Source organism: Erythrolamprus reginae, chromosome 4 (assembly GCF_031021105.1).
Source record: "Erythrolamprus reginae isolate rEryReg1 chromosome 4, rEryReg1.hap1, whole genome shotgun sequence".
Classification (NCBI taxonomy): domain Eukaryota; kingdom Metazoa; phylum Chordata; class Lepidosauria; order Squamata; family Dipsadidae; genus Erythrolamprus; species Erythrolamprus reginae.
The window spans coordinates 79336096-79360555 of NC_091953.1; the positions used below are offsets into that span (position 1 = coordinate 79336096).

The 24460-nt window shown below is 40.9% G+C and overlaps 1 protein-coding gene across 2 annotated transcripts in view; it reads right to left on the bottom strand.

The window, feature by feature from the left end:
- The window catches only part of PHEX (phosphate regulating endopeptidase X-linked), a 236351-nt gene that overhangs the window by 14573 nt on the left and 197318 nt on the right, over positions 1-24460 (bottom strand). The gene's annotated exons all lie outside the window — the stretch shown is intronic.

The following is a 24460-nucleotide window of genomic DNA, read 5'->3' on the forward strand; positions in this document are numbered from 1 at the left end:
TTTCTTTTCTTTCTTTTCTTTCTTTCTTTTTTAAAAGTAATTTTAGAAACATAGAAGGCTGACAGCAGAAAAAGACCTCATGGTCCATCTAGTCTGCCCTTATACTATTTCCTGTATTTTATCTTACAATGGATATATGTTTATCCCAGGCATGTTTAAATTCAGTTACTGTGGATTTACCAACCACGTCTGCTGGAAGTTTGTTCCAAGGATCTACTACTCTTTCAGTAAAATAATATTTTCTCATGTTGCCTTTGATCATTCCCCCAACTAACTTCAGATTGTGTCCCCTTGTTCTTGTGTTCACTTTCCTATTAAAAACACTTCCCTCCTGAACCTTATTTAACCCTTTAACATATTTAAATGTTTCGATCATGTCCCCCCTTTTCCTTCTGTCCTCCAGACTATACAGATTGAGTTCATTAAGTCTTTCCTGATACATTTTATGCTTAAGACCTTCCACCATTCTTGTAGCCTGTCTTTGGACCCGTTCAATTTTGTCAATATCTTTTTGTAGGTGAGGTCTCCAGAACTGAACACAGTACTCCAAATGTGGTCTCACCAGCGCTCTATATAAGGGGATCACAATCTCCCTCTTCCTGCTTGTTATACCTCTAGCTATGCAGCCAAGCATTCCTACTTGCTTTTCCTACCGCCCGACCACACTGCTCACCCATTTTGATACTGTCAGAAATCACTACCCCTAAATCCTTCTCTTCTGAAGTTTTTGCTAACAAAGAACTGCCAATGCAATACTCAGATTGAGGATTCCTTTTCCCCAAGCGCATTATTTTACATTTGGAAACATTAAACTGCAGTTTCCATTGCTTTGACCATTTATCTAGTAAAGCTAAATCATTTACCATATTACAGACCCCTCCATGAATATCAACCCTATTGCACACTTTAGAGTCATCGGCAAATAGGCAAATCTTCCCTACCAAACCTTCCCCTATGTCACTCACAAACATATTAAAAAGAATAGGACCCAGAACAGACCCTTGTGGCACACCGCTTGTAACCTGTCTCTGCTCAGAATACTCGCCATTAACAATAACTCTCTGATGTCTATGCTTCAGCCAGCTTGAAATCCACTGAACTATCCAGGGATTAAGTCCAATCTTCACTAATTTATCTATCAGCTCTTTATGTGGAACTGTATCAAAGGCTTTGCTGAAGTCCAGATAGGCAATATCCACGGCACCACCTTGATCCAACACCTTTGTGACATAGTCAAAGAAATCAATGAGATTAGTCTGACATGATTTGCCTTCAGTAAAGCCATGCTGATTTGGGTCCAATAAGTTATTGTTTTTTAGGTGCTGATTTATCCTCTTTTTGAGTAGAGTCTCCATCATTTTAACTATAACTGATGTCAAGCTAACTGGCCTGTAGTTACCAGCTTCTTCTCTACTGCCCTTCTTGTGGATAGGCACAACACTGGCCATTCTCCAATCCTCAGGAACATCTCCTGTTAATAGGGATTGGTTAAACAAATCAGTCAGGGGGGTAGCAATGACAGATCTGAGTTCTTTAAGAACTCTGGGGTGGATGCCATCTGGACCCATTGCCTTATTTATCTTTAATCGTTCAAGTTCTTCTAAGTCATCGGCTTCTAAGATCACTGGAGCCGAATCCGTACAGCTGGAAGCAATGCTATATCCCTCTATAGTATTATTTTGTAAGGTGTCTTTTGAGAAAACTGAACAGAAGTAGCTGTTGAAATAGTTAGCGATCTCCTTATTCCCATCAATGCATGTATTATTCCCGGTACTAAGCTTCGTGATGCTGCAGTTGAATATAAATTTATTGAATATAAATATTTTAAAAACATTTTTGATCAACATTTCTGGAAGAGCAGAGCAGAGCAGAACAGAGCAGAGAAGAGAAGAGAAGAGAAGAGAAGAGAAGAGAAAAGTTCCACGAGGAAACGAGGCAAGACAAAGGCAAGACATCCACGAGGAAACAAGGCAAGACAAAGGCAAAACATCAAACCGTAAGTGATTGATCCCTACTGCCCATTGAACACCACAAAGCCTCAATCTGCCCAGCACACCCCAGGACCTCCAGCACCCTAGCACCATCAAACTTTTTGCCATTGCCCGAACCCCCTGCAGAACACAGCTTACCCTGCCATCAGCCAAGCTATCAACCAAGGCTTGGAGCCATCTGAAGCTTGCAAGCCAAGAGAATAACCAAGAGAGAAACCCTTAGTTTGAACAAGCGCTAGGAGTCCTGTTAACAACAAAAGGACCTGTAAACGCTCCATTCAAAGGGAGACTGAAAAATCTTCTAAATCACCTCCTCAAACACCATTTGGCCTAATAAGGCAAGCTTAAACTACTAGGTGCTGGCTGTGAAGGAAGAGGGGGGTTTACTAGGCATTTGAAAGCCATTGTTCTTGCCTGTTTCAACTATTTGCCTCTCTCTTAAAGTTACAAACTCCTAATTGGCTCTCCCTCAACACGCTATAAAGTCATAAATAGGCCCACTGACCAGGAAGCCAGAAACTCAGGCAGGGTAACTGAAAGATTTTCCTGAAGCACTAACACCCCCCCCACACACACACACACACCCTGGTAGACAGACGCTGGCACAGAACAGCTCAAATCAAAGCAGAAATGCCAATCAAAAAAAATATACAACAACAAGAACAAAAAGAACAACAAGCAACAATTGATAATCACAGCTATCAATGCTTTAAATGCAATGACATTATCAATGATCATGATGGTTTCATAAAATGCCAGACTTGCAATCAGTCTGCTCACAAAAGCTGCTTCAAAATTTCTAAACATATTGACACCTTCCTAAAAGCAAACTCTTCATTTCTTTATATGTGCTCATCCTGCACCCCCAAGCTAAATATACTTAGCAGCTTGTCTGATGAGATTAATACCTTAAAAGAAGCCATCAAAACCCAACAAATATTAATAGAAAGAATTGAACCAAGACTTGTCAAAATACAAAAAGAATTCACAGAAAGTATTGAATCAAGACTCTGATCCATGGAGAAAAATATCCAAACACTGAACCCACCCGACAAAATACCACTCACCACTCTACCACCCCAACCTCAACCTCAACCACTTCCAATACTCCAAAAACCCACTAATTCTACCACTGATATCTGTACCCTAGTCAAGGATGCCATGGAACATGAACAAAAACGCCAGAATGCTATCCTCTTTGGTCTTGATGAAAGTCATGAATCAGATATAACAAGAATAAGAAATTTCATCCACCAACATCACTCACATGCACAAACATTTGCCCAAGAAGACATTTTGGAAGTTACCAGAATTGGATCTGAGCACAAGTATAACGATGGCTCAATAGCTCCCCGCTTCTGCAAAGTAGTATGCAAAACTGTACAAATAAAACAGCAATTCATAAAGACCATTAACCACATTGCCAGAAATAACAAGTCCTTCAACAAACTCAGATCCAGACCAGATCTTTCTCTCCTCCAACGTATTCGCTCTCGCGAACTACGGGCAGAACTCAAGAGACGCTATGAACTTGGTGAAACAAACCTTTACATAGATTACTGCACAGAAAGCATCAAACCCAAAACCCATAATTCTCCCCACATCTTCCGGTCTAACTTTCAATCTACCATCTCACAACATCAAACTGACACCTGCCAGACCACCATCCTACAACAACAAATGGACAACCCTACCACCTCAAACCAAGAATAGGAAAGCATGCCCCTTACTTCCTCTAACCACCCCAAAACCAATCGCCAACACAAGACCGATTTCAAATGTAAACTATTAAATGCTAGAAGTTTAGTCAACAAGATATCTGAATTCCTCCTTCTACTTGACACCTCCAATTTTGATATAATTTTTATATGCGAAACATGGCTAAATGCTTCATACCCAGACTCCATTATCACATCAAAAAACTACCATGTTTTCCGCTCAGATCGTGAATCCCGCAGAGGAGGCGGAGTAGCTATATTTTACAAAAAATCTCTGAACCTAAAATTCCTCAAAGTTGCACAGGATTTATTGGTACCTGAAACTATTGTCTGTGATTTATCCCTAAATACCACAATTCGCTTCTTACTCTGCTAGAGAGCCCCGGACTACGACATCGAACATGCTAACAAATTATCCACATTACTAACGTGGGCAACCAACTGCCCATACCCCATTATCTTCCTCGGAGACCTCAACCTACCACACATCAACTGGTCCTTAAATGAATGCAGCACGGAACCCATCCATTCTACTATATATAATACCGTCACCTACCTGGGACTCAACCAACTAGTAACTAAAAATACCAGACTTGATAACTGTCTGGATCTCATCTTCTGTAACAGCAAAAGTACAATATATGGCTTACAAATAACAGAACTTATTCCAACAGTGACCACAGCATGATAAACTTCAGTCTCAACTTAAGCCACACTATGAGCCACCAAAATAATACAACACCAAGTCAATTTCAAAAAAGCGAACTACGAACTCATTGAAGCCCACCTCTCAACATTAAACTGGAAAACTCTATTCTCTGAATGCTATACTACTGATGACCTCTACAACACATTCCTACTCGAAATGAAAATTATCATCACACTTCAGGTACTTCTAACATGTACCATAAACAAAAAAAATAACCTCCCCATCTCAATAAGAAAATTACAAACAAGAAAAAAATCTCTCTGTAGGAAAAACAAAAAAGGACAAGTTTCCAACTTCAAAAGCCGATATAAAAGCATTTGCAATCAAATAAAAGCAGAATGCCTTAACTACTACAGCAAACAAGAGGAAAACCTCCTACACACCAAATCTAATAGAGCTTTCTACAACTTTGTCAACAATAAGCTCAAAGACTCTAGACCAGTGTTTCCCAACCTTTTTTGAGCCGCGGCACATTATTCATATTTTCAAAATCCTGGGGAACATTGAAAGGGGGGGCAGGGGGGGGGGCTAAAGAAAAGTTTGGACAAAAAAACCCTCTCTCTTCCTCCCTTTTGCTCTATTTCTCCCTCTTTCTCTCTTTTCCTTCCTTCCCTTCTTTCTCTCTCTCCATCCCTCTTTCTTTCTTTCTTCCTCTCTTTTTTGCTCTCTTTCTCTCTCCCTCCTTCCCTTCCTCTATGTCTTTCTTTCTCCCTTACTCTCTCTCTCTCTCTTGCTATCTCTTTCTTGCTCTCTCTCTCTCTTTCACTGTCTCTTGCTATATGTCTCTTTCTTTCTCTTTGCCTCTCTTGCTATCTCTCTTTCTCTCTTTCTCTCTCTCTGTCTCTCTTGCTATGTCTCTCTTTCTTTCTCTTTCTCTCTCTCTCTCTGCCTCTCTTTCTAAGTCTCTTTTTATCTTGCTATGTCTCTCTTTCTTTTTCTCTTTCTCTGCCTTTCTTGCTGTCTCTCTTTCTCGCTCTGTCTCTCTTTCTCTGCCTCTCTTGCTATGTCTCTCTTTCTCTCTCTCTCTGCCTCTGTTATATGTCTCTCTTTCTTTCTCTCTCTCTCTCAGCTGACTGCAAGCGGGAGCCCTGATGGCAGCAGCTGGACGTGCTGCTGGACACTGTATATGCCAGGCCCGCAGTGCCAGCATGTACGACGTCCAGCAGCACATCCAACTGCCACCGTCAGGGCTCCCGCTTGCAGTCAACTGAGAGAGAGAGAGAGAGAGAGCTCCCTCTCGCCACCGCCTGGAGCTCCCTCTCGCTGCCGCCATCTCCCTGCGACTGCCTGCGGCCGCTGCAGCCACCACCCCTCCCCCCTGCTCCCACCGCCAGTGCCCTCCCGCCGGGCCACAAAGGACACTTGCCGCCGACGCCAGGGAAGCTCCAGCTGGGCAGGGCGCTGCCAGTGCCTCCGTCCTGGGGCTCCCACTCGCAGCTGTCCCCTGACTCCTGCCTGATGCCATGGTTTCTGGCGCTCTCCTGCTGGGCCCCAAAGAAGGAAGGCGGGAAAAAGGCACGAAGAATGAAGCTCTCCTTCTTCCTGCCTTCCTTCTTTGGGGCCCAGCAGGAGAGCACCGAAAACCGCAGCATCAAGCAGGAGCCGGGGGACAGCTGCGAGCGGGAGCTCCAAGTCGGCACCAGCAGCGCCCCGCCCAGCTGGAGCTTCCCTAGGTGCACACCGGTTGGGAAACGCTGCTCTAGACCAATCCCACCTCTCAAAGGACCCAACAACAAAGAATACCATGATGATTCATCCAAAGCCAACCTCTTCAACTCTTTCTTTGGCTCTGTCTTTATTAACAGCAATGGCTCATCCCCCAATTTCATCAATCGCACCTCAAACTCCCTCAACGACTTAACCCAAGTAGACTTCACTGAAGACCAAGTTGAAAAAGCATTATGTGACCTTAAACCTTCTCTATCAGTCGGACCAGATGGTCTATGTGCATACTTCCTAAAAAAGCTCTCTTCTGCCATAGCTGAACCACTAAGCATAATTTTTGAAAAATCCTTCAGAACCAGCACACTTCCTAAGCTATGGTCAAAAGCAATGGTCATCCCCATCTTCAAAAAAGGAGACCCCTCTCTTGTAGATAACTACAGACCAATTTCACTATGCTGCGTCCCATGCAAAGTCATGGAATCAATTATAAACAAATCAATTACTCTCCATTTAGAAACTAATAATTTGCTCTCTAACAAACAATTTGGTTTCAGAAAAAAACTATCCTGCACCTGCAGCTCCTCCACTGCAAAAATATATGGACAACTCATCTAGATCAAGGGAAATCTATAGATGCAATTTATATTGACTTCTGCAAAGCCTTTGATTCAGTGGTCCACGACAAACTACTCCTAAAACTCAAATCCTATGGCATCTCAGGATCCCTCCACAGCTGGATTACAGCATTCCTGTCAAACAGACAACAAGTGGTCAAAATAGGAAGCACCATATCCACCCCCGTCCCAGTTAAAAGCGGTGTTCCCCAAGGTAGTGTACTGGGACCAATGCTCTTCATTCTCTACATCAATGACCTTTGCGATTACATCAGAAGCAACTGTGTCCTCTTCGCTGATGATGTAAAACTCTTCAACACCACCGATAACACCACTACTCTCCAAAAAGACCTTGCGCTGTTTCTGAGTGGTCTAACACATGGCAACTCCAAATCCCAATTAGCAAATGCTCTGTCCTACACATTGGGAAGAAGAATCTGAACTCCAAATACGAACTGAATAATCAAATTATCACAGATAATCCCCACTCGGTTAAAGACCTTGGTATACTAATAACAAAAGATTTAAGTGCCAAAGCCCACTGCAACAATATAGCCAAGAAGGCTTCAAGAGTTGTAAACCTAATCCTACGTAGCTTCTGCTCTGGCAATGTCACACTACTTACCAGAGCTTACAAAACTTTTGCCAGACCCATCCTCGAATACAGCTCATCTGTTTGGAACCCATATCGCATCTCAGACATTAACACCCTGGAAAATGTCCAAAGATACTTCACCAGAAGAGCCCTTCACTCCTCCACTCGAAATAGAATACCCTATGAGACTAGACTTTCAATCCTGGGCCTAGAAAGTTTAGAACTAAGACACCTTAACCTAGATCTAAGTATTGCCCACAAGATCATATGCTGCAACGTCCTGCCTGTCGGCGACTACTTCAGCTTCAACCACAACAACACAAGAGCACACAATAGATTTAAACTTAATATTAACCGCTCCAAACTTGATTGTAAAAAATATGACTTCAGTAACCGAGTTGTTGAAGCGTGGAACTCATTACCAGACTCCATAGTGTCATCCCCAAACCCCCAACACTTTACCCTTAGATTATCTACGGTTGACCTATCCAGATTCCTAAGAGGTCAGTAAGGGGCCTCTGAAAAACCTTGACAAGAAAACTGCTGGACAGTATTCAAGAATCAGAGAGAACGGAACAGAAATTGCAATGCAATGCAATGCACTGCAATAACATAATCAATATAATGAGCACACACACACACATGTTACACTGTGTATACACACACACACACACACACACACACATGTATGCATGCATGCATGCATGTATGTATGTATGATAAAAAGTATATTCAAATTTAATTAGTTGTGTGATGTATTCTACAGATGGTGGGACAAAACTGGATGACTTGGGGGGATACTTTTGAGTCCTTATCTGAAAGAAGTAACATTAATGCTGAGTTCTGGTACTGAAGAGACTTGGAGATGGTAGTGACTCAACAGCTCTTTATTGAATAGCACAGTGATTTTCAACCTTTTTTGAGCCACGGCACATTTTTTACATTTACAAAATCCTGGGGCACACCACCAACCAAAATGACACAAAATGACACCCTAAGACACTCTCCTCTCTTTTTCCATCCCTGTGTCCTCCCCCCCTTGTGTGTGTGTGTGTGTGTGTGTGTGTGTACACATTCTGGAACCCTTTCCAAAAACAGGTGAGGCTGGGGGGGGTTTCTCTCTTATTCTTTGGGTGCTTTTTATCATATGCTTTAAATCAAGAGTCCTCTCTCTTTTGTTTCTCTCTCTTCCCTCTCATTCTCTGTCTCAATCATTTTCTCATTTCTCTTTTTTTTCCTCCCCTTTTTGCTCATTTCTCTCTCTCTCTCCCTTCCTCTCCTTTTCTCTCTTTCTCACTCTCTTGCTTACTTTCTCTCTTGCTTGCTTTCTCTTTCTCTCTCTCTCTTGCTTTCTTTCTCTCTCACTCTTTCTTTCTCTCTTTCTCTCTTTTCTCTCTCTTGCTTTCTCTCTCTCTCTCTCACTCTCTCTCTTGCTTTCTCTCTCAGCAAAAAGTTGTGAGACCGAAACCTGAGCTTCCTTCTTCGCGGCACACCTGACCATGTCTCGCGGCACACTAGTGTGCCACAGCACATTGGTTGAAAAACACTGGAATAGCACACAGATCCAGCAAAGGAACCAGCCTGGAACTCGCTCTTTAAATAGAGGGCTGACGGCTGATTCAACCAATCAGTGGTCTTAGTTTTCCCTCTCTCTAGAGTGGTCCTTGGAGTAAACAGTCTACCCTTTGAAACCTTTATATATAACAATTAAATAGACCTGTGATCTCTTTGTGGGCATGCAATCTGTTGCCCCAGTTCAGCTCCACCGTGCATGCACGCATGCCTCCCACAAGCCAGCTGGTCTTTGGGTCTCTGCCATGCATGTTTAGGGTTGGGGCATATGGGGGGTCATGCACGCATGTGCAGGGGCATGCATGACATGTGCGCATCTGCGGGGACAAAGTGCATGCAGAGTGGGCACACATGTGCAGGGGCTAGGCACATGCAGGGGGCTGAGTGTGCATGCAGGGGGCAGGGCACATGGATGGGGCTGCACATGCATTGAATTTTGGGGGGTTGAACATGTGCACATGCATTTTCATGTGCGCATGTATGCTTTGAGCACTTGGTCTGGAAAAGTTTAGCCATCCATAAAATAGACTGAAAGGAGCAGTACAGTAACAAAGGAAGGGTAAAAACGCCCTCCTCCATCCCTCCGGAGGCTCTCTGGAAGCCAAAAACACCCTCCCAGAGCCTCCGTGCAAACCAGAACCCATCTATTTCCTTTTTAAAAATAAACCAGTCTGCTTGGGAGAGATTGCTGTTAGAGAAAAACTAACAAAAAGCAAAGGAATTGGGGTGGGGGTGAGGGTGGGGTTATTTAAAAAAAAATGCACAATGGGTGAAAAAATATGAGCATTGGTATCAGAATGATATATAAATCCAGGGGAAGATCAAAGGAAGAAGAAATGTTAGTGAAAAAAAGAAATAACTTATCAATAAAGGAGAATGTTTATAGGGTTCAGGTTGAAATGTGGGATCCTTTGTACTTTCTGAACTTGCAGACATTTCATTATCCAAACTAGGTAACATCATCAGTGCTAATACAATAGCACTGATGATTTACATAATGGAAAAATGACAGAACACCGAGCTCAGAGAGCACAAAGGACCCCCCAAAATAACTTAGGAATTCATCGAATAAAACCCTCAGGAGATAGTGGTTGAATTTTACACAATAATTCAGTAGTTCTGAGTTAATATAGTGGTAAGAGCATGTATGAAGGTCTTTTTGGTTCTCCATTGGTTATGGGTGCAAACAGACAGAACATTTTCTATTATCAATAGTGTTCTTGCGGCTATGGAACAATCTCAAATATAGTTTGATATGGTTAGGGAATGGGATGGACAGACAAACAAACAAACAAACAATCAAACAAAATGCAGTGTTTTCCAAAGCTGTCATCAAAGATATATAATTCCTTATTTTTGGTTTCTTAATTAATAAGCACACTAATGTATAAGTAGCAGTTAGCAATTTTATTTCAATGCAGACGTGCTCAATAAATGTTGATTTTACAACATGAATCCTTTTTTTAAAAAAATAATTTTTATTTACACGTAGACAACACAAACACACACTTCATATACAAAAAGACAGAGATACAATGTACATCCCCTCCCCCCTTTGGCTGACTCATCGACAGCCTCCTTTTATATTCTTTTACGGTATTGTTACCATTGGTTTTATCTGTAATATATGATCTATAATACTAGATTTTAATTTCTTACTCTATAACTTATATAAACATAGTAGGTAGAGAAAATTTAAGTCTTTAACAATTTTTAATTTAATTTGTTTCCTTATCACGCAGCACTACTAGTATTTGTTCTTTTATTCAGCCATAGATAGAAATCTTTCAAGATCTGGTAGTATTTTGTATTTTCTTGCTCTTTTAGCTCCAATGTTAGTTTGTCTGCTTTTGCGCAGTCTAGCATTTTTTTAAATTAAATTTTGATCGTTAGGCATTGATTCGTTTTTCCAAAACTGGGCTATGGTTATTCTCATTGCTGTTATTAAGTGTTGGGTCAGATAATATTGTTCTTTTTTCATATTTTTTTTTATAATACCAAGTAAAAATATTTCCGGTTTCATTTCTAATTTTATATTGATTATTTCTTTTATCCATTTTTGAGGTTTGTGCCAAATTTCCTTAACTTGTGGACAGGTCCACCACATATGAAAGTAGGAGCTGTGTTTCTCTCCACATTTCCAACAATTGGGTTTGAGGTTAGCATACATCTTGGCTAGCCTAGCTGGGGGCATGTGCCACCTATAAAACATTTTGTTTCTTTATCTAGTACTTGAGAATATTTTACCATTTTCCCTAGGCTTATTGTATTTGGAAAAGTTAGTGCCTCCGTACTTGAAAACCATAATGGTACTTTGGTATAGTGTTGTTTCCTAATTATATTCCAAGTGTCTAATGACGACCTTCTAATCAAATGTTGTTTAAAATAGGAATGTGTAGTGGACTTATTGTCCCAGATAAAACTGTGCCAACTCCAAAGCTAACAGTCATATATTCTTGAGTTGTATCCATTCTTTGACCCATGCTAAAACTGCCACTTGGTAATATATTCTAAAGTCGGGTAAGCCTAGTCCACCTTGCTTTTGACTGCCTTGCATCCATTTAAGTCTAATTCTTGCTTTTTTGCCTTGCCATACAAATTTAAATATTAATTTTTCTAGATTTTTAAAAAAGGTTCCTTCTAATCTAATTGGAATCGTTTGAAAAAGATATAAAAATTTAGGTAGCATAGACATTTTGATTGTTGCGATTCTTCCCTGAAATGAAATTGGAAGTTTGGCCCAGCCTTCTAATTGTGATTTTGTTTTATCTATTAACAAATCGTAATTATCCTTTTTTATGGCAATGCATTTAGGTGACATATTAATTCCTAAGTATTTAGTTCTTTCAGTAATTTCCAATTCTAGTTCTCTAGCTAAATGTTCTTTATCTTTCGTTGTCATGTTTTTGGTCATAATTTTGGTTTTAGATTTATTAATTTTTAATCCTGCTAAAGCTCCATATCTGTTTATTTCTTCCATTAATATTATGCCCGCTTGTGCTACTGTATATCCTCTTGTATGATTAGATTGATTAAATGTTTAAGATTATCTTTTTCTTGGCCAGTGATTGTTCTGTGGATCGTTTTGTAGTTTGATTTCAAGTTTTTTTATTTGTTCTTGCGGGGGAAACATCAACATTGTCTCATAATTTTTGATTTTTATTTCTATTTTTCCTGCTTGTGCATGAAATTGTTAGGCCCCTAATATAGGCCTTGGTAGTGTTCCAGATATTTTGTAGGGTGGGGTCTTTGTTCCAATTGTCTTTTAAAAAGAGTGTTAGTTCTTTATTCCTGTATTTTATATATTCCTTATCCTTTATTATATTAGGGTAAATCGCCCATTGTTTGTTTCCTTTTTTACCTGTTTTAAGTATTAATATTATTGAGTGATGGTCCGCCCAGATGTTCATTCCGATGTTAATTTTTTCTATCATATTTTCAATCTCACTATTGGTCCAGAGCATGAACATGAATCATATGCATGGATTCTACAAGGATTTCAAGGACCAGTAACTATAAAACTGACCCAGGCAAAAGATATTAAATTTCTACTTTCTAGAATCTGATTCTTGTCACATTTCATGTTTCGAGAACTAGATTCTCAGAGATACTCATCTTTTCTACTTTATAATTCAATTTCCAATGAGACTATAATGAGGCAAACTCTGATTATATAAATAATTTATGGGGAAATAATGTTGTGGGGGAAGAATTGTAACAATTATTGAGAATATTAAATTAAAAGGTGGAACCTAAGTGTCAAGGTGAATGGAAGAGACAGAAGTGGCTTCAAATCAACAGTTCTTTACTTGGCAACTACTGTATTTTTCAGAGTATAAGACACATCAGAGTATAAGACTCACCTTAGTTTAGGGGGAGGAAAACAAAGGAAAAAAATCTGCCTATGCCCCCCAGCTAACATCAAACAGTACAGATGATATACACTGTTTGCTATGCTATTTCTGTGCATGTGTATCTGACCCATAGAAATAGCAAAGAATTGGAGAAATGTACATTATGGCAGTATATTACTACCAGAAAGTTTTCTTAAATGTGATTATGCTAACTCATCACAATTATTTAAATAGATCTACTCCAAACATGACTAAGTCAGGGTTTATCTCAGCTGCCTTATCTTAATACTAAAACAGGACACTGTTACTTTTCAGATTATACTTTTACAGATCTTTAAAACTGATGTGGCTTTCTGGAATTATACATTATTCTCTGCTATTTAAAAGTAGATACAATAGCACTGGGCCTCTTCAGATCAAGCATTTATTTTTAAAAGCTTCTTCATTTTGTTAAGTTGTCTAGGACAATAATAAAGCAGTCTTTAAAAATATAAGTTTAATAATTTGAACCTTCTATAGACATTTATAGTTATTGACTTACCTACTTGTATCCATTAGCACAAGAAAATAAAATTCTGCCTCTGCCTCTTCCACCCAGCATTTTTTTTAAATTTTCCCTTTATTTCCCCTTTTTCTTTTATTTCTTTTTGTATCCTATAGATTTATTACTCTACTGTATTTCATATTATGTACATGTACTTTATATCTTTTGTTACGTACTGTAATTTTGGTCATAATATAGTGATATTGATTCTGTATAGCTTAGGACCTGTTTTATTACTATGTAATGCCTTTCTTCCCCCTTTCCCTCCCCCCCCCTTTTTAACTATTTAAATTCAATAAACATTCTTTAAAAGAATTTTTTTAAAGGCCTGTTACTTCTCCAAGTTTGTGAATTTCTTGTAGTAAAATCGGTGCAGTTTCTATGGGATCCTGTACAATAAAAATGATGTCTTCTGCAAATGCTTGTAGTTTAAATTGTTCTCTTTTAATTTTAACACCTTGATTTGCTTATTATTTCTTATGTTATTCAGTAGTGTTTCAATAGCGAAAATAAAAATCAGAGGGGCTAAGGGGCATCCTTGACGTACACCTTTTGTTATTCGTATTTTCTCAGTACCATCATTGTTAAACAGAATTTTAGCAGATTATTGGGAGTAGATAGCTTTGATTAAATTGAGAAAATTATCCCCAAACTTCTTATGATCAATTTGACTTATAAAGTATTGCCATTGCAAACTATCAAAGGATTTCCTTAAATCCATAAATATTAGGGGTACTGGTTTATTGCTGTGTTTGTCATAATATTCAAGAGTGTTTAATATTATTATTATATTTAGTGGCTATATTTCTTGAAGGTAAGAATCCATTTTCATCTGGGTGGATTATGGTGTTTAAAATTTTTGTTAGGCGGTCTGCAATTATTGAAGTAAACATTTTATATTCGGTATTGAGTAGTGATATGAGTCTGTAGTTTTCAAGATATTCTCTATTTTAGATATTTTTCAGAATTAATGTTGTATAAGCTTCCGACCAGGTGTTAGGAAGTTTACCGTGTAGTAGGGCATCATTGTAAATGTCATGCATTATAGATTCCAATATGTCTTGGTGGTGTTTATAGAATTCAATGGGAATTCCATCCGGGCCTGGAGTTTTATTGTTTTTTTGCTTTGCAATTGCAGTTTTCAATTCTGTTATGGTAATTGTATTATTTAACATGTGTTATGGTTAGCTCTGGCCCAGCTCCTGCCCCAAGGACTGAGGAGGTGGATGCAGGGGAAACATCAACATGTCATAGACCTGTTTTGCTGCCGACAGAGTCAGACGGTGAATTGGCCTCTGCAGAAGGAAGTGACGATGAGATGGAGGGGGGGGGCTTGGAAGACAGCCCAGGAAGAAGTCAATCACTCTTATCTTCCTTAGATTCGGATGAGGAAATAATGATAGACCCACGCATGCATAGAGCTATGCATAGGAGTGAACAGCTTAAAAAGTATTATAGGAGATAATTGAGTCCACCTGTGATTGCTTGGGGTTCAAGTAATTAGAGCTGCTGTTAAATTGGCAGCGTGCTGGCCTCGCAGTGTGAAGATTATCTGATTGTACTGGTTTGAAACGGACTTGCTGTTTCAAGACTCTGTTTGTTGATTTTTCAAGACTTTGAAACCAAGGCAGAGCAAAGCGTGTGGAAGAAGGAAGGCTAGCTAGCTAAGTACTTAAGGACTGTTTAAGGGTTTTTACAGCCTACCAAGCTGTTTTGGGAAGAGTGCTCTTTGCAATACAAAAAGGGTGCTTTGGTTGTTTTGAATTTTGTGATAAAAAACATTGTTTTTCAATTTTCAAGTGTGTGTGTGTGTCTGAATTTTTTACCCTTGAATTTTCAGGAGGCTCATACCATAGAGCCCGGCTGAACAACATGTATCTTTCTTCCTCATTTATTAATGTTTTTTTCATTTTGATCTAAGTATTTTAGTATAAGTTCCTCGTTCATTGTTTCTGTTCCTGATAAAAGTCTTGGATTATTTGTTTCTTGTCATTGGTATTTGATTTTAAATGTCCAAAGTTATCATATAAGACCTCAATGTTTTTATCTAATTTTTGATGACCCAATTTAAGGGCCAGTCATCGACCCGGTTTATTGGCAGATTCAAAGTGTGATTGTTTTCCCATTTTCAATTTGTGTGAAAGTTATTTTTGGGTTATTGAATTTATTTCATGGTTAATGGCTTTTATTTCGGCTAAGATCGAAGTATTATTAGAGTTGGTTTGTAAAAAAAATTCTGCATCTTGTAATGATATATTTAATTTATGTAATTTCTCTTCATTTTCTTTTCTATTTTTGGCAGAGTAGGATATGTAAATTCCTCAGATGTAGGCTTTAATAGTATCCCAAACATTTTTTTGGGATGTACTACCATTACAATTGAGTTCAAAGAAGATAGGTAAGTCACATTGTATTATATCCTGAAATTATTGTTCATTGATAATTGTCTGGTACATGGATCATCTTTGAAATTTTTTGTTATTTGGGTCTCTAAAGGTTAATAACAAAGGATTGTGGTCTCCCCAGGTGTCAGTTTGTATTGGGATATCTGTAATTTCATTTACGATTTCTGAATTAGACCAAGCCATATCAATACGTGACCAGGATTTGTGCGGGGGGACAAAAAAAAGTATACTGTTTGGAGTCAGGATGGTAAAATCTCCTGATATCTTTTAAAGCAAATTCACGTACTAATTGGTCAAATGTGGTTGGAAGTAGTTTTCTTGAATTGTATTTGGAGCTGCCTTTGTAATCGTTTGTTTTGTCTGTAATAGCATTGAAATCTCCAATTATAATAAAATTTGTTAGATCCAATTCTAGTATTTTTTCATGTAAACTCTTTAAAAATGTAAATAGAAGGGGCATATATTCCTATAATTGTTATCTTTCATATCCTAAAGTTACTTGAACTATCAATATTTGACCATTTGCGTCGGCATAAATAAGCTTTGGGAAAAAGATGTTTTTGACATATATAGCTATGCCTCTTTTTTAAACCATTGCTGATGCAGTAAAGAGTTCTCCAAGATTGGGAGAATGTAATAAATTAACCTCATCCTTTGAAACATGAGTCTCTTGCAAACTTATTATCTCATAATTGTAGTTGGTTAGTTTATGGAAAAATTTTATTCTCTTGTTATTAGAATTTAAGCCATTGATATTGGATGAAAATATTGTAATCCCATTATGTCGAGAGTTGGGCTATGAGTTCTCTTGTCTTCTCCTTTTGCGCCTCGGTTTTTGCTCGTGTAATTGGACCTTGTCTTTCATAGTCGTCATCAGATTGTTTTATTTCAGGCTCTTTTTATAATAATTTGTTCTCCGAACTAAGTTCTTAGGTGCTAACCTTGTCTCTACTATCATCTTCTCTTGTCCTTTTGTCTTCAACCAGCTTAAGAATTTGGTCATAGAAATATTTTGCTTCATCTGGTGAAGTAATTTTGTACTTTTTATCAAGTAATGTGACCAGGATACCCTCGGGAGTCAAACATCTGAAGGGAATTCTGTTCTTTAGTTTATTGGTTATCATTTGATAAGGTTTTCTTTTGTCTCTCACTCATCTCAGAATTTGGCGTAGCATGGTAATTTCTCTACCTTTGTAGGATACAGTGTTTTCCTTCAATGTGTTATATACCTCGTCTCTAATGGTTCTTCTAATAAATCGAATATGGAATTCTCTTTGAATTCTATAGCATCTTGCGTAGGATGTTGAGATTCAGTATATTTCATCAGTGTGTTGAAGCATTTCTTGTGGGGTCTTGCTGGTTATATTTGCAAGTATCTCCGCCATTGTATGTGGTAAGTCTTGGTGTTCAGATTCAGTGACGTTTTGGCAATGCAAGAAAAACGCTGATTTTTCTTGATCGAGATTAATTATTGCTTCCTCTAGGGTTTTGTTAATATATTCAGTCCTCACTTCAGCAAATTGTAAGCGTGTATCCATCCTTTCATTTACTTATTTATTTATTTATTTATTTATTTTATTTATTAGATTTGTATGTCGCCCCTCTCCAAAGACATAGAAGATTTATCTCTTCTATGGTTTTTATTTTTTGGACTTTATTTGTTAGGATACTGTGGACATTCTCCAATCCAATTTTTCCATCCGCTCATCCAGATATCCTACATGGTTTTCTATTTTTTTTATGTCTTCTTTCATCGTTCCCATAGTTCCCGTTAAAACATCATAATTCCAGTCAATCGACTCCTGCATTTTAGTCATCATGTCAAAAAGTGAAGTTAATGTAATGGTCATTGTTGGTTGGGAAGGTTTTGATGATGGTGTTTTTTCAGTAGAGGCCATTTCTGTTGTATGTTGTGAGGCTGATGGTTGTGTAGTAACCTTCTTCCAAGATTTCGTAATTATAGGTTGACTTGAAGAGGACATCTTAAGTAGGCTCCAAATAGAATCTAATTTACTCATACACTTTTAATTAGTATATGTTAGGATGGTGCAATTGTAGGATTTAGTTAATGTTAAGTATTCAGTAAGTTAAGAACAGTTTGAAAAAGGTACAATGAGATGAGTTATAGTAAATAGAGGAATGATAGTATCAAAGAGGAAAAGATATTAAGATTTGCAATATATAATATATAGTTGTATATCTATTCAAATAAACAGCTAATATATATAAAAGGAATCTGTCTGAATGTTGAAATGTAGAAAGTTCATTCAATTTCAACAATAATACTATATATAGTTAGTTGATCAAAAGGTTCAGTTTTAAATATTAGATAAAAGTTATAAATATATGTAAGTAAATACAAATTTATTAAATATAAAGTTAATTTATCAAATGTAACTCAAGTAACTCAAGTATCTACTATCTATAGATTTGTAAATTACTGTTTATCTATAATAAAATAGAGAAAAAATTGTTAATATCATATAGAAAAATGAAAGAATAGAAAAGTCAGGAGAGTATGTAAACAGGAATTAATTCTAAAGGTTGATTCAAGTAGGAAAAAAGAAAAGAACAAAAAAGCAATTTCACAGTTTTGCAATTCAAAATCAAAGATATAAATAAACATGAATATATAAATATATCAGCAGTTAAATAGAAACTATGTAAAGCAGAAATATTAAGGAATGTTTGAGTTTGGTATAAATATCTAAACATAAAAAAAATAATAAAGACAAGGTACCATTAGCTTCCCCTTTTTATACTTATAAAGTTCATTCAGTTTGACTAGTTCCATTAGATGTAGTAAGTCCAATTTTGACTTTAAATGATGTGCAATATTTTAATAGTCGTATCTTGGGTAGTCAAATATATAAAAAGTTGAAGCAAGCTAATTAATCAGTTATTCAATCAGTTAGTTCAATTCAAATGTTGTTGTTGATATTATTGGGTATAGCAAGTCGAAGGGAGGGTCGAATTGATATAGTTAATAGAGTCTGAGTGTCCAAACAAATAAATCTGCAAGGTAGTTCAGTCAGCGACACGGGAAAGGAGAGATCCGCAAATCCACAGGTTCCAACATTAAAGAAGGTATTATAAAGGACGAAGGTTGAAAGGTTGAAAGTCAAGGGATCAGAAAATGGTAGTCAAGGGATGAGAGAAAACAAGAGAAAACAAAGCAAACAAAAGAGAGCTCTGCGGGGAGTTCTGGTTTTTATAAGTTCAGTGGTGCCTGATTCATTCCATTCAGTCAAATCCAAGTTGTAATCAAAGCGACAACAGCAATCTCAATCAAACTCCTTTCTCATTCTAAAATCTTTCACCCTTTGTAGTCAGTGTGCAGTATTAGTCCTTCTTTCTGTTGTTGTAAATTCTAAGGCCAGAATCCAGCAAAAACTGGGTTATAAAGTATTCACACCTATTGCGGCTAATTATTGCATAGTCACTGCCGCCAAATTTATCCGAAAAAAAGATTGCAGTTGCCACCTTCTAGTAAGTTCCAATTCAAGGAAGAGATATATCCATTGTTCCGGTTCCGGGTTGAGCGGTATGGAGATGGTGGGTCTATCGCTCTCCTGAGACTACGGCAAAAATCGTCGGAGATGGGCCAGTCCAGCTTCGAAATGTCCCGAGGTTGGTCTGTTGTCTTGCCCCCCATTGAAGCAGCCAGAGACTGAGCGTTCTCGCTGCTGCTGGGGACGCTGGGGAGCGTTGGAGGCTGCAGGCTGTAGTGCCGATCAGCTGAGGCGCGGAAGATGGCGGCCGCGCCTGAACGCTGAGCGAAAATGCCGAAGGAGGGGAGAGAGGAGAGAAGCTGTGAAGGTGGAGAGCTGGACCGAGCCAAGCTTCCTGGCGTGGCACTGGTGAGTGAGAGTGACCAGTGCCGAGGCGGTGGAGGCGAGGTTCGAGGGTCGACGGAAAGGAGGGGAGCGGAGAGAACGGAGCTGAATGGAGCAGAGACCAGCACTGGAACTGGGGCGACCCTGCCTGCTTGTGAGACTGAAGCCGCTGACGATTCGGGCCGGTGGGAGCGACCTGCAGTCGGTGGTGGAGAGCACCTGAGAAGATCTAATGGGCGAGGAATATCCAGAAACAACACCCCCCCCCCTGTATGGCACCAGTGGGTGAGAGCTGCTGGTGCCAAGAGGGGGGGACGACGAGAGAAACGAAGGAGACAGACGCCCAGTATGGGTGCTTACAGAGACCTGAAGAACTTGAGAGGGGGTGAGAACTATGAATTACTGGCAGAAACATCATGGCCAATGAGACCGGGGTTATTGTGTATCGTTTTAATCCCTGCTTTTGTCATCAATTGTCATAAACTGTCACCCCCCCCCCCACCATTTATTCTCACTTTTTTCCCCATTTCCTCAACTACAGTACTGTACTATTAAGATCATAGAAGAACTGCGCCCCTAGTGGCAAGACCATAGACTATAGTAAAAACAGCAAACTTTAAGACTAACTATATGGAAGATCTATAGAGGACTCGGACCTGGACTGGTTGATTGGCTGATGATTGCTATTAATTAAGATCTTATTTCGTATTCTATATTTTTATACTATTTTATTAACTTTCTAATTTTTTATCTTATTAACTTATTTATAAGGATAATTTTAATGTTTTAGTGTTTTAATCTTTATTACTGCTATTTTATACTGTTATTGATTTAATTGTTTTTTAAAATATTGGGTGGGCTAAGTAATGGATGACTGGGATAAATATGCTTGTGGGTATGAATGGAATGATTGGTATAACTGGGTTGGGGGAGGGGGTTATGGTATGGATGAGTTGGCTGATAGTGGTGTGAATGATAGATTTGGCCCACCTGACGCTCGGGAGACAGGAGAGGAGGGGGCACCGATCTCTGGGGTGGCAGAGGGTTGGAATATCCCTGTGTTGCTGGGGAGAGGCAGATATGGCGGGGGCCACAGAGCTAGCCGTTCCAGGGGAACGAGGGACCGTTGCTTATTAACAGTCCCCTGTTCCGGCTCTGTGAGCCCAATCTTGGGTACTGATGATGGGTGTAACTCTGGCCCTGGACTCAGGTTGCTGCTGCTTAATGCCAGGTCGGTGGTAAATAAAGCTCTCCTCATCCGGGATTTGATCCTGGATGAGGAGGCCGACCTGGCATGTATTACTGAAACCTGGCTGGGCCCGGAGGGAGGTGTCCCTCTCTCCGAAATTTGCCCAGCCGGGTTTCAGATATGGCAGCAACCTCGACCCCAGGGAAGGGGGGGAGGAGTGGCTATTGTAGCCAGGGAGAGCCTTTGCCTGCGTAGACTCATTGCTCCGGAAATTGCGGGTTGCGAGTCTCTCTTGATGAAATTGGACTTAGGGGTTCAGGTGGGCTTATTTCTCACGTACCTGCCTCCCAGCTGCGTGTCTAAAGCCCTGCCTGTGCTACTCGAGGAGGTAGCCGGGCTGGCGGTGGAGTTCCCCGGACTTATAGTCCTGGGGGACTTCAACCTGCCGTCGCTCGGCGAAACCTCTGGGTTGGCACAGGAGTTCATGGCCACCATGACAGCCGTGGACCTGACTCAAGTAGTACAGGGTCCGACTCATGAGAGAGGGCACGCACCTGACATGGTATTCCTTTCCGAGCAATTGAGTAATGGTCTGAGACTAAGGGGCTTAGAAGCATTGCCTTTGTCATGGTCAGACCATTTTCTACTACGGCTTGACTTCCTGGCTCCAATCCTCCCCCGCAGGGAGGCGGAACCAATGAAGATGTTCCGCCCCAGACGCCTGATGGACCCAGAGGGCTTTCAGACGGCGCTTGGGGTTATTCCAGAGGCACTCGTCCACAGTTCGGCAGAGTCTCTCGCGGAGGCCTGGAATACGGCTGCTGCGGAGGCTCTAGACCGGATTGCGCCTTTGCGACCTCTCCGAGGCGTTAGACCCCGTAGAGCCCCATGGTTCAACGAGGAGCTCCGGGAGTTGAAGCGCCAAAAGAGACGTCTAGAGAAGCGATGGAGGAAGAGTAGGTCTGAATCCGACCGAACACTTGTAAGAGCTTTTATTAAGACTTACAAAGTGGCGCTCAAGGCGGCAAGATGCGCGTACCATGCCGCCTTGATTGCATCAGCGGAATCCCGCCCGGCCGCTCTGTTTAGGGTGACCCGCTCCCTTCTTAATCAGGGGGGAGTTGGGGAGCCCTTGCAGAGTAGTGCCGAGGACTTTAACACGTTTTTCGCTGATAAAGTCGCTCGGATTCGAGCCGACCTCGACTCCAATTGTAAAACAGAGTCGACTGACAACGAGTCAGTCGAGGTGACTGGGGCACGTACTTGTCCACCTGTCTGGGGAGAGTTTGATCTGGTGACACCTGATGAAGTGGACAAGGCCATTGGAGCTGTGAGTTCCGCCACCTGTTTACTGGATCCGTGTCCCTCCTGGTTGGTTTCGGCCAGCAGGGAGGTGACACGGAGCTGGGCCCAGGAGATTACCAACGCTTCCTTGGGGAGGGGAGTTTTTCCATCACTCTATAAAGAAGCGCTTGTGCGCCCCCTCCTCAAGAAGCCCTCCCTGGACCCAGCTGTGCTTAACAACTATCGTCCAGTCTCCAACCTTCCCTTTATGGGGAAGGTTGTTGAGAAGGTGGTGGCACTCCAGCTCCAGCGGTCCTTGGAAGAAGCCAATTATCTAGGTCTCCAGCAGTCGGGTTTCAGGCCCGGTTACAGCACGGAAACCGCTTTGGTCGCATTGATGGATGATCTCTGGCGGGCCCGGGACAGGGGTTTATCCTCTGTCCTGGTGCTCCTTGACCTCTCAGCGGCTTTCGATACCATCGACCATGGTATCCTTCTGCGCCGGCTGGAGGGGTTGGGGGTGGGAGGCACTGTCCTTCAGTGGTTCTCCTCCTACCTCTCTGGCCGGTCGCAGTCGGTGTTGGTGGGGGGTCAGAGGTCGACTCCTAGGTTTCTCCCTTGTGGGGTGCCTCAGGGGTCGGTCCTCTCCCCCCTGCTATTTAATATCTACATGAAACCGCTGGGCGAGATCATCCAAGGACATGGGGTGAGGTATCATCAATATGCCGATGATACCCAGCTTTACATCTCTACCCCATGCCCAGTCAACGAAGCGGTGGAAGTGATGTGCCGGTGCCTGGACGCTGTTGGGGCCTGGATGGGTGTCAACAGACTCAAGCTCAACCCGGATAAGACGGAGTGGCTGTGGGTTTTGCCTCCCAAGGACAATCCCATCTGTCCGTCCATTACCCTGGGGGGGGAGTTATTGACCCCCTCAGAGAGGGTCCGCAACTTGGGCGTCCTCCTCGATCCACAGCTCACATTAGAACAACATCTCTCAGCTGTGGCGAGGGGGGCGTTTGCCCAGGTTCGCCTGGTGCACCAGTTGCGGCCCTATTTGGACCGGGACTCACTACTCACAGTCACTCATGCCCTCATCACCTCGAGGTTCGACTACTGTAATGCTCTCTACATGGGGCTACCTTTGAAAAGTGTTCGGAAACTTCAGATCGTGCAAAATGCAGCTGCGAGAGCAGTCATGGGCTTACCTAGGTATGCCCATGTTTCACCATCACTCCGCAGTCTGCATTGGCTGCCGATCAGTTTCCGGTCACAATTCAAAGTGTTGGTTATGACCTTTAAAGCCCTTCATGGCATTGGACCAGAATATCTCCGAGACCGCCTCCTGCCGCACGAATCCCAGCGACCGATTAGGTCCCACAGAGTGGGCCTACTCCGGGTCCCGTCAACTAAACAATGTCGGTTGGTGGGCCCCAGGGGAAGAGCCTTCTCTGTGGCGGCACCGGCCCTCTGGAACCAACTCCCCCCGGAGATTAGAACTGCCCCTACTCTTCCTGCCTTCCGTAAACTCCTTAAAACCCACCTCTGTTGTCAGGCATGGGGGAACTGAAACATCTCCCCCGGGCACGTTTAACTTATGCATGGTGTGTCTGTGTGTGTGTCTGTTAGTATCTGGGTTTTTTAAAATATTTAAATATCTTAAATCTGTCTGATTACTATGATTTGTTTTACATGCTGTGAGCCGCCCCGAGTCTTCGGAGAGGGGCGGCATACAAATCCAAGTAATAAATAAATAAATAATAAATGCCAAGGTCAGACTACAAAGGGGATACTTTCCATTGCTTTCTATACCAAATATCCAAATCGCTCACAATCTTTCAAATTCTTGATCCCAAAGTGCTCTGTCGCTGCCGCGGCTTCCAGAAATGAATCAGGAATGCTGCACTTCTGGACTTGTCCAAAGACAGATCTCTTTGAGTGATAATCAAGAGGGTTTCCCCGCTTCCTGAGGGGGCCACTGGCCACCTCCCGGTGCGCTGGAGTTTCCTCTCTGAAACCGTGGGCTCTATGGGTCCACGGTCATCCTGTATAGCAATTGAAACACTCAAAAGGCCGAAGGAATCCTGGAGGAACCAAGAAAGGCCTGGCAACAGTGCAACGTCACAACCGGAAGTCCTGGTTTTTTTTAAATATGTGTGAAAACTAGCAGTTTCTACATGCAACCACGGCTAATAGTAGTTAATTTTCTAAAAATATACATTGCAATACATGAGCAGGAATACTTAATTCATCTCTGTCTGCAGCCTTTCAATTTATAACAGAGTATTTAAGTACACAGGAATGGAAGCTGCTGAGAAGTCTGTAAAAAAACATCAGTAAAACAAATATGGGGAGAACTCTTTCTCTGTTTGGTCACATGTTAAAAAGTCCATGAGGATAAATGAAAGAGAGCAGAATGCATGGACATATCTCTAATTAATTAGAATAGAATAGAATAGAATAGAATTTTTATTGGCCAAGTGT